Source organism: Enhydra lutris, unplaced genomic scaffold (assembly GCF_002288905.1).
Source record: "Enhydra lutris kenyoni isolate GAN:26980312 unplaced genomic scaffold, ASM228890v2 scaffoldscaffold27, whole genome shotgun sequence".
Taxonomy (NCBI): Eukaryota; Metazoa; Chordata; class Mammalia; order Carnivora; family Mustelidae; genus Enhydra; species Enhydra lutris.
The window spans coordinates 13,640,230-13,646,923 of NW_019154111.1; the positions used below are offsets into that span (position 1 = coordinate 13,640,230).

General features: G+C 44.8%; 1 non-coding gene across 1 annotated transcript; it reads right to left on the reverse strand.

The window, feature by feature from the left end:
• Nucleotides 1–5,141: 5,141 nt before the first annotated feature.
• On the reverse strand, nt 5,142–5,213 carry TRNAP-AGG. The gene has a single exon. It is a non-coding gene; the product is annotated as a tRNA-Pro (tRNA).
• Between the last annotated feature and the right edge of the window lie 1,481 nt (nt 5,214–6,694).

Consider the following 6,694-nt stretch of genomic DNA (forward strand, 5'->3'; position numbering starts at 1 on the left):
TATTAGGAGATGCTTGAGCCAGGGACACATACCAATCCCTTTCCTTCCATATCCACTCACCAGGTTATGGACATACATTGTGTTCACGCCCACGGGCGTCCAGGTTCACGAGCCCTCCATATTCTTAAGGTAAGAGGCCCTTTTTTGCAGGGACATCCCTACTTATTCTTCAGCCACCCATGGGGAGTCACCCCTAGCAGCCTTCCCTGATGTCCACCCTTAGACCAGTAGAGGCCAGCAGTGCCCCTCCCATCCTTCCTTTTAGGGCAGCTCCTGTCACTTTCAGGTGTCAAGGTCAGGTGTATACTCTTGTGTCTGCCCAACTTCTGGAAGATTGGGAAGTACTTTAGTCATTTTTGTATCTCCAGCATCTGACAAAGTATCTGACACAATGAATGAGAAAGGTAAATCTCTCAACTACCTGGTGAATGCTGTCTTAACATTCAATATATGATTTCACATGGAGTTAAATGTGACCTATTAAGCATAATGTTGCCCTATAAATGTCTCCCTCCCCCCACCTCTTTTTTTCCTCCCTCTCAAACCCCCAGCTTGGTGCTCTGAGAAATGAGGAGCTCAGATCAAGAGGGTTTCATTTGCTCCTCAGAAGATAGGATTACACCCCAGATCCTATGGTCATGGTGATCTAGGTGTGGGGAAAGGCTGTTGAACAAGCCCACAAAGACCCCATTCAGGGAGTCTGCTGCGGTTATCGGGCCTGTTCAAACATGGCTGGCATGGCGGTGGCAGGGTGTCAAGATGGGGGCATAGAGCTCTGGAGACTGACAATCTGGAAGGTTGGAAGCCCAATGGCTGTTTGCTCTGCCCAAGCACAGCCCATTGTAGTCCTGGCTCAGCCAGCAAGTTCAGTTAACAGTTGACCTTGACTGTCAACTTCTTGGTTCATGGAGGGAGGGGCAGGAGAGGAAGTTGTCCACTATGACATCCAGTGATCTAGGCTTTCCTCAGGGAGTTCTGATCCTGAGTATTAGGACTAATCTCTCCTTGTCTCCTGGGGTGCAGGTCACTGTTCACCCTTGATTTGGGGAGCATTCAGGAGAGACCTGAACCACTCTGTTTTCAGGACCCAAATTTGGGCAAATCCCAGCCAGATCCGTACTGGGTTGAGGGTGGGGGTGAAGTTAGGAGGCAGGAGGTAAAGACTTAGCTGGCATGGGCGGAAGGGGACTGTGGTCCAGGGATGCATATGTGAAGGGCCCTGGAGTGGTAGGGATGCCAGCCAGGTAATCAGTTTAGGGGGGATGATCTGACTTAATCCTTGTAATCCCTGTACTCTGGACTCAGCCTCCCCCTAATCCCATCCCATCAGATCATCCCCTCTGAGGATCAATGCAGCCATTTATCCCCCTTTACCCTTATTTCGAAAGGCCCATTAAAAAAGAAAAAAAGAAAGTGAATATTTCAAACAGGCAGAAAAGCACAGTACAGAATATAACAACAAATAGACATGTACTCACCACTGAAATCCAACAACTGTTCCTTTTGCCGTATTTGATTCAGAGATAGCCCCTCTATTTATGGTTTTACAGTTTTACTTTATATGTTTGTATCCACAAACAACAAAATATTGATTCGTGTATTTAAAAAATCTCTCTGGGGGCTCCAAGCTGCCTCAGTTGGTAGGTCATGCGACCTTTGATCTCCGGGTCCAGAATTTGAGCCCCACTTTGGGCCTAGAGATAACTTAAAAATAAATAAACATTCTGCAAACTTTCTTCTTCTCTCCACATTTTTTTTTAGCATACATCCGTATTTCATTTAGCACTAATTAATGAATTTTAACTGCTGAATATTATTTCAGTGTTTGAATATATCACAATTTATTCGTTCTTCTGCTAATGGGCATCCAGGCTGTTTCCAGTTTTTCTGCGTTAGAAAACAATACCTTAGAGGTGCCCAGGGTTGCGAGATTGGCCCACATGGGCTCCTGCTTGGCCTTCGGTGGGGAGGCTGCTTCTCTCCTTCTCCTTCTGCCCCTCCCCTGGCCCCACTTGCAGGTGCTCTCTCTCTCAAGCAAACAAACAAACAAATAAATAAGAAAACAGTGTTTTAGTGGTCAGTGCTGTGCCTGTGTCTCTGGCATATACGTAAGCACTTCTCTAGTCTAGATACTGAGAAGTAGAATTTCTGGGTCATGGAATATGTGCACCTTAAACTTTACTGATTTTTACCAAATGGCTCCATAAAGCCGTTGGACCAATTTACTTTCCACTAACAGTAGCTTTCAGGGCTCGTTTAAAGTCACTAATGTATTTATAAATTTCTCTGCTCACCATTCCTTCTTGCATTTCACTCCTTCCTGATTTGTTCCCTTCTTATGAAGGGTATATTTTAGCAGCATTTCAGTGAAAGTCTTTGATGAACATTCTCAGATGTCTTTATTTCATACAATTTAAATAGAAATGTAATGGGCATAGAATTTTAGATTGACAGCTTTCTCTTGGCCTTTGGAAGATATTCTCTCTTTTTTTTTTATAGTCTTTTGTTGCTAATGCTGTCTTATGCTTTCACTAGTATCTTTTAACTATTCTTCCATATTTTATATCTCATCACTTTCCCTTCTCCATATTTTGAGTGATTTCACCAGCTCTATCTTCCCATTCACCAATTATCTTATATCAGCTGGGTCTAGTTTACTTTTTAATGCATCATTGAGTCTAATTTCAATGGTGTGTCTTTCCTCGTGTTTTTATTTTTTTCCCTAAATAAGGTGCTTTTTTTTTTTTAACAGTGCAACATTTTCATTGTGGTTTATTTTCTTGTCTTTAATAATTTTAAGTATAATTACTATATAGTGTTTTTCATGTTGTTTCCTTATGTTGCTGACTCTTCCTTATGGTGGATTGCTTCCTTGTCTAGTTTGATATTTTATTGTGAACACTTCTTCAGTAGGTGTTTGTTTCTTCAGTGAGAATTCCAATGCCCTATGTTATGAAACATTGCAACAGAGCGCTTTTTTTCTTTTTTAATTTTTTAAAAAAGAAAAGGAATTTTTTATTTATTTTAGAGAGAGAGCAAGCAAGAGCAGAGGGAGGAGCAGAGGGAGAAAGAGACAATCCTCAATCAGGCTCCCCATGGAGCCAAGTGCAGGGCTCTATCCCAGGACCCTGAGATCATGACCTGAGCTGAAATCAAGAGTCACTGCTTAACTAACCAAGCCACTCAGGTGTCTCAATGACAGAGATCTCTCTTGCTTCTGTGAGGCTATACGGTATTCCAAGGGTACAGAACCAGGTTTAGATTTAATTTCTCTGCTTGGAGATTATAGATAACATAAATCCAATGCAATACAAGCATCTGCTCAGGCTCAAGACTAATTTCTGGGATGACTTGTGTTTCTATTCCTTTTCGTTGGTTCCTTGGACTGGTGTGCATCATTTTTCGTCTTTTTTCCATGGACAAAGTAGATCTTTGATGTTCTAAGCTTTGTGTAGGGGGTTCAGACCCAGCTTCTCGTCTCTGGTGGGCTGAAGTAATGTATCTTATATCTAGAAGCACTAAAACACAGCTCCAGGTCCCTGGGTTTATATCTGTTTCTGAAACCCACCATGGGCCACTGTGACAGCTTCCTCTTCTCTTCTCTTTTGTTTTTTAAAAAGATTTTATTTATTTTTAGAGAGAGAAAGAGAGAGAGAGAGAGCAAGCATAAGTGGTGGGAGACGCAGAGGAGAGGGAGAGAGAGAGAATCTCGAGCAGACTCCACACTAAGCACAGAGCCCCACTCGGGGCTTGGTCCCACAACACTGAAATCATGACCCGAGCTGAAATCAGGAGTTAGTCACTCAACCAAGTGAGCCACCCAAGAGTCCCCTACTTCTCTTTTCCTTGGCTTTGTATTCCTTCTTTAATTCTGATATCTGGGAATTTCCTTCTATTTTTTTTTTTTTTCAAGTAGGCTCCATGCCCAGCATGGAGCCCAGTGTGGGGCTTGAACTCACAATCCTGAGATCAAGACCTGAGCTGAGATGGAGAGTTGGATGCTTAACCAACTGAGCCACCCAGGGAATTTCTTTTCTTTTCTTTTTTTTTTTTTAAGAAAATTTTTTGCCTCATCCAAATATTAATTTTGTTTTAATACTCTTTTTTTCTTTTAATTTTTTAAGTAATCTCTACACCCAATGTGAGGCTTGGACTCATAACCCTGAGATCAAGAGTCACATGTTCTACCAACTGAGCCAGCCAGGCACTCTGATACTAATTTTTAAATCCTATTGTATTCAACCTTTCTATGTGTGTGTTTTAGGGACACTGGGTGAGGAGATAGCTACATTAGTTTAGTCTGTTGTGTTTCCAGAGTTGGTCTCTACATTTACTTTATCTTTTTTTTAAAGATTTTTTAAAAATTTATTTATTTGACAGACAGACATCACAAGTAGGCAGAGAGACAGGCAGAGAGAGAGGTGGAACCAGGCTCCCTGCTGAGCAGAGAGCCCGATGTGGGGCTCGATGTGGGGCTCAATGTGGTGCTCGATCCCAGGATCCTGGGATCATGACCTGAGCCAAAGGCAGAGGCTTTAACCCACTGAGCCACCCAGGCGCCCCTACGTTTACTTTATCTTTTAGCATTATTTAAAATAATCCCTATGTCTGTAAGGTGCATTATAGTTTGCAAAGGATTTTCGAATACAATTTCTGCTTTAATCCTCCCAAAAACTCTAAGAAAAAAATATTACTGTCCCCATTTTACCAATGGGAAACCTGAGACTCAAAATTGTAACTTTAATCCTACCTTTTGGACTTCAAATCCAGTGCATTTCATAGCTTGAGTTTTATACAAGGAGCTTGTCTTTTCTTGACCTTGGGCTCAGACCCACCCCCCAAATTGTCCTGATTATTTACCCTTCATCTGAGGCCCTCCAAAAGGCTCTTTTTGCCTAACATAATACAACTCTTTGACTCTTACCTTCTCTAGCTCAGCTCCTGATGCCAGTCGCCTCCCTCCCCATTTGGCCTCAGAGGAAATAATGGGGTATATGTGGGCCATGGCTAATGGGGAGAATGACTGGCTGCTTGTCCTTAGGGTCCTTTATCCACTCACCACTAGGCCGTCTTTATGCCTCAACCCTAAAAGGGGCAGGCAGTGTATGTTGGGGTGCAGGAAAAAGAAATCAGGAAAATAAGGGCTCGTCCGGGATTTGAACCCGGGACCTCTCACACCCTAAGCGAGAATCATACCCCTAGACCAACGAGCCACTGATGATTATGTCTGGCCAGATGTGCCTTCCCTGACACATCAGCAGCAGGCTCGGTTTGTGGTTCTTAGAGGTGGAATGTTCTCCCAGGCTGGCAACCAGCCCAGGCATGCTGCACTCCAGCAGGCTTTGCCTCTCTCCTGGCTCTCTCCGGCCCTCCCTGGCCCACTGTGGAGCCATGCACCAGCTCCAGGCAGGGCCCCCTTCCCAGGACCAACCGGTTCTTCCCCGGGGCTACCACATGGACTTTGGTGGGGGTGCTGGTGAGAAAAGGCAGAGAAGAAGCCAGGGTCCAGCAACCTCTACTTTCCCAGGGATCCCCAGGTCAGAGGGAGCCCACACCCCGTGAAGAACAACCCTTCTTTCTTTCCTCATGATCAGACCACCAGAAAATAAAACCTCTACATCATCAGCCTCCTGGATGAGGAAGGAGAAGCCTGACTCACATCACCTTGACTGGAAGACATTTGCCAACTTAGTTTCTTCATCTGTCAGTCGGGGAAGGAACGCTTGCCCTGTGTGCCTTGCAGGGTAATTTGGGGAACAGGCGCGATGATGTCCATGAAGGCGGTCTGCAAATTGTAAGATGCTGTACAAAGGAGAGGGGGGTGGGGGGAAATACTCAATAGGAGAGTTGTTCTTTAATGCTTAATATGGGCTGGGTGGTGGGTTCTGTGCTTTGCTGATTTTTTTTAAGGCTTTATTTATTTATTTCAGGCAGAGATAGAGAGAGAGAAACAGGCAGAGAGCCTGATATAGGTCTCAATCCCAGGACCGCAGGATCATGACCTGAGCCAAAGGCAGACGCTTAACCAACTGAGCCACCCAGGTGCCCTTGCTCCGCAGATCTTATCTAACCTTATAACAACCGTGTGAGACAGGTCCTGTCCCCATCATAAGAATAGGAAATCAATCTGCATTTGGCTTACAAGAGGCACATTTATCTAAATCCGAAGGCTGTTTTAAACACAGTAGACATTGCTGCCCAGACTTTCTAGAAAACTAGAGATGGAATACATCCTGTAAATACTCACACTCCCTCCCACACCCCAGCCTGCCCTGCTCATCCTGCCCAGGAGGCTGCAGGGAAAAAACCTGCCAACAGGCTAAGTGTGGCTTGGGTGGGTTCCTTCTGGCTGGGAGTTTCCCAGTGAGAGTGAGGAGGAGGTTCAGAAACTGGGGTCTTGTGGGCGAACCCAGTGGGCCCTGCCAGGGTCTGTCTTTCATTCTTGATTGTACCATAGCCATCACTTCGCCTCCTCACCTACTACCCCTGGGCCCTGCTTGGCCGCAGAAGGCAGAGCCCTCCCTGTTTTGCTGGTCTTTGGGGTCTAGCCTCGTGTCTGGCACTTAGCAGTCCTGCTGACAAGAGACTCCCAAGCGTTCCTATGCGCTGGGCTCTGTGTAATCACTTCACCAAATTAATCTCATCTTCTCAGTTCGACCGTTAGTGTAGACATCACTTAGCAAATGTCTGTGGA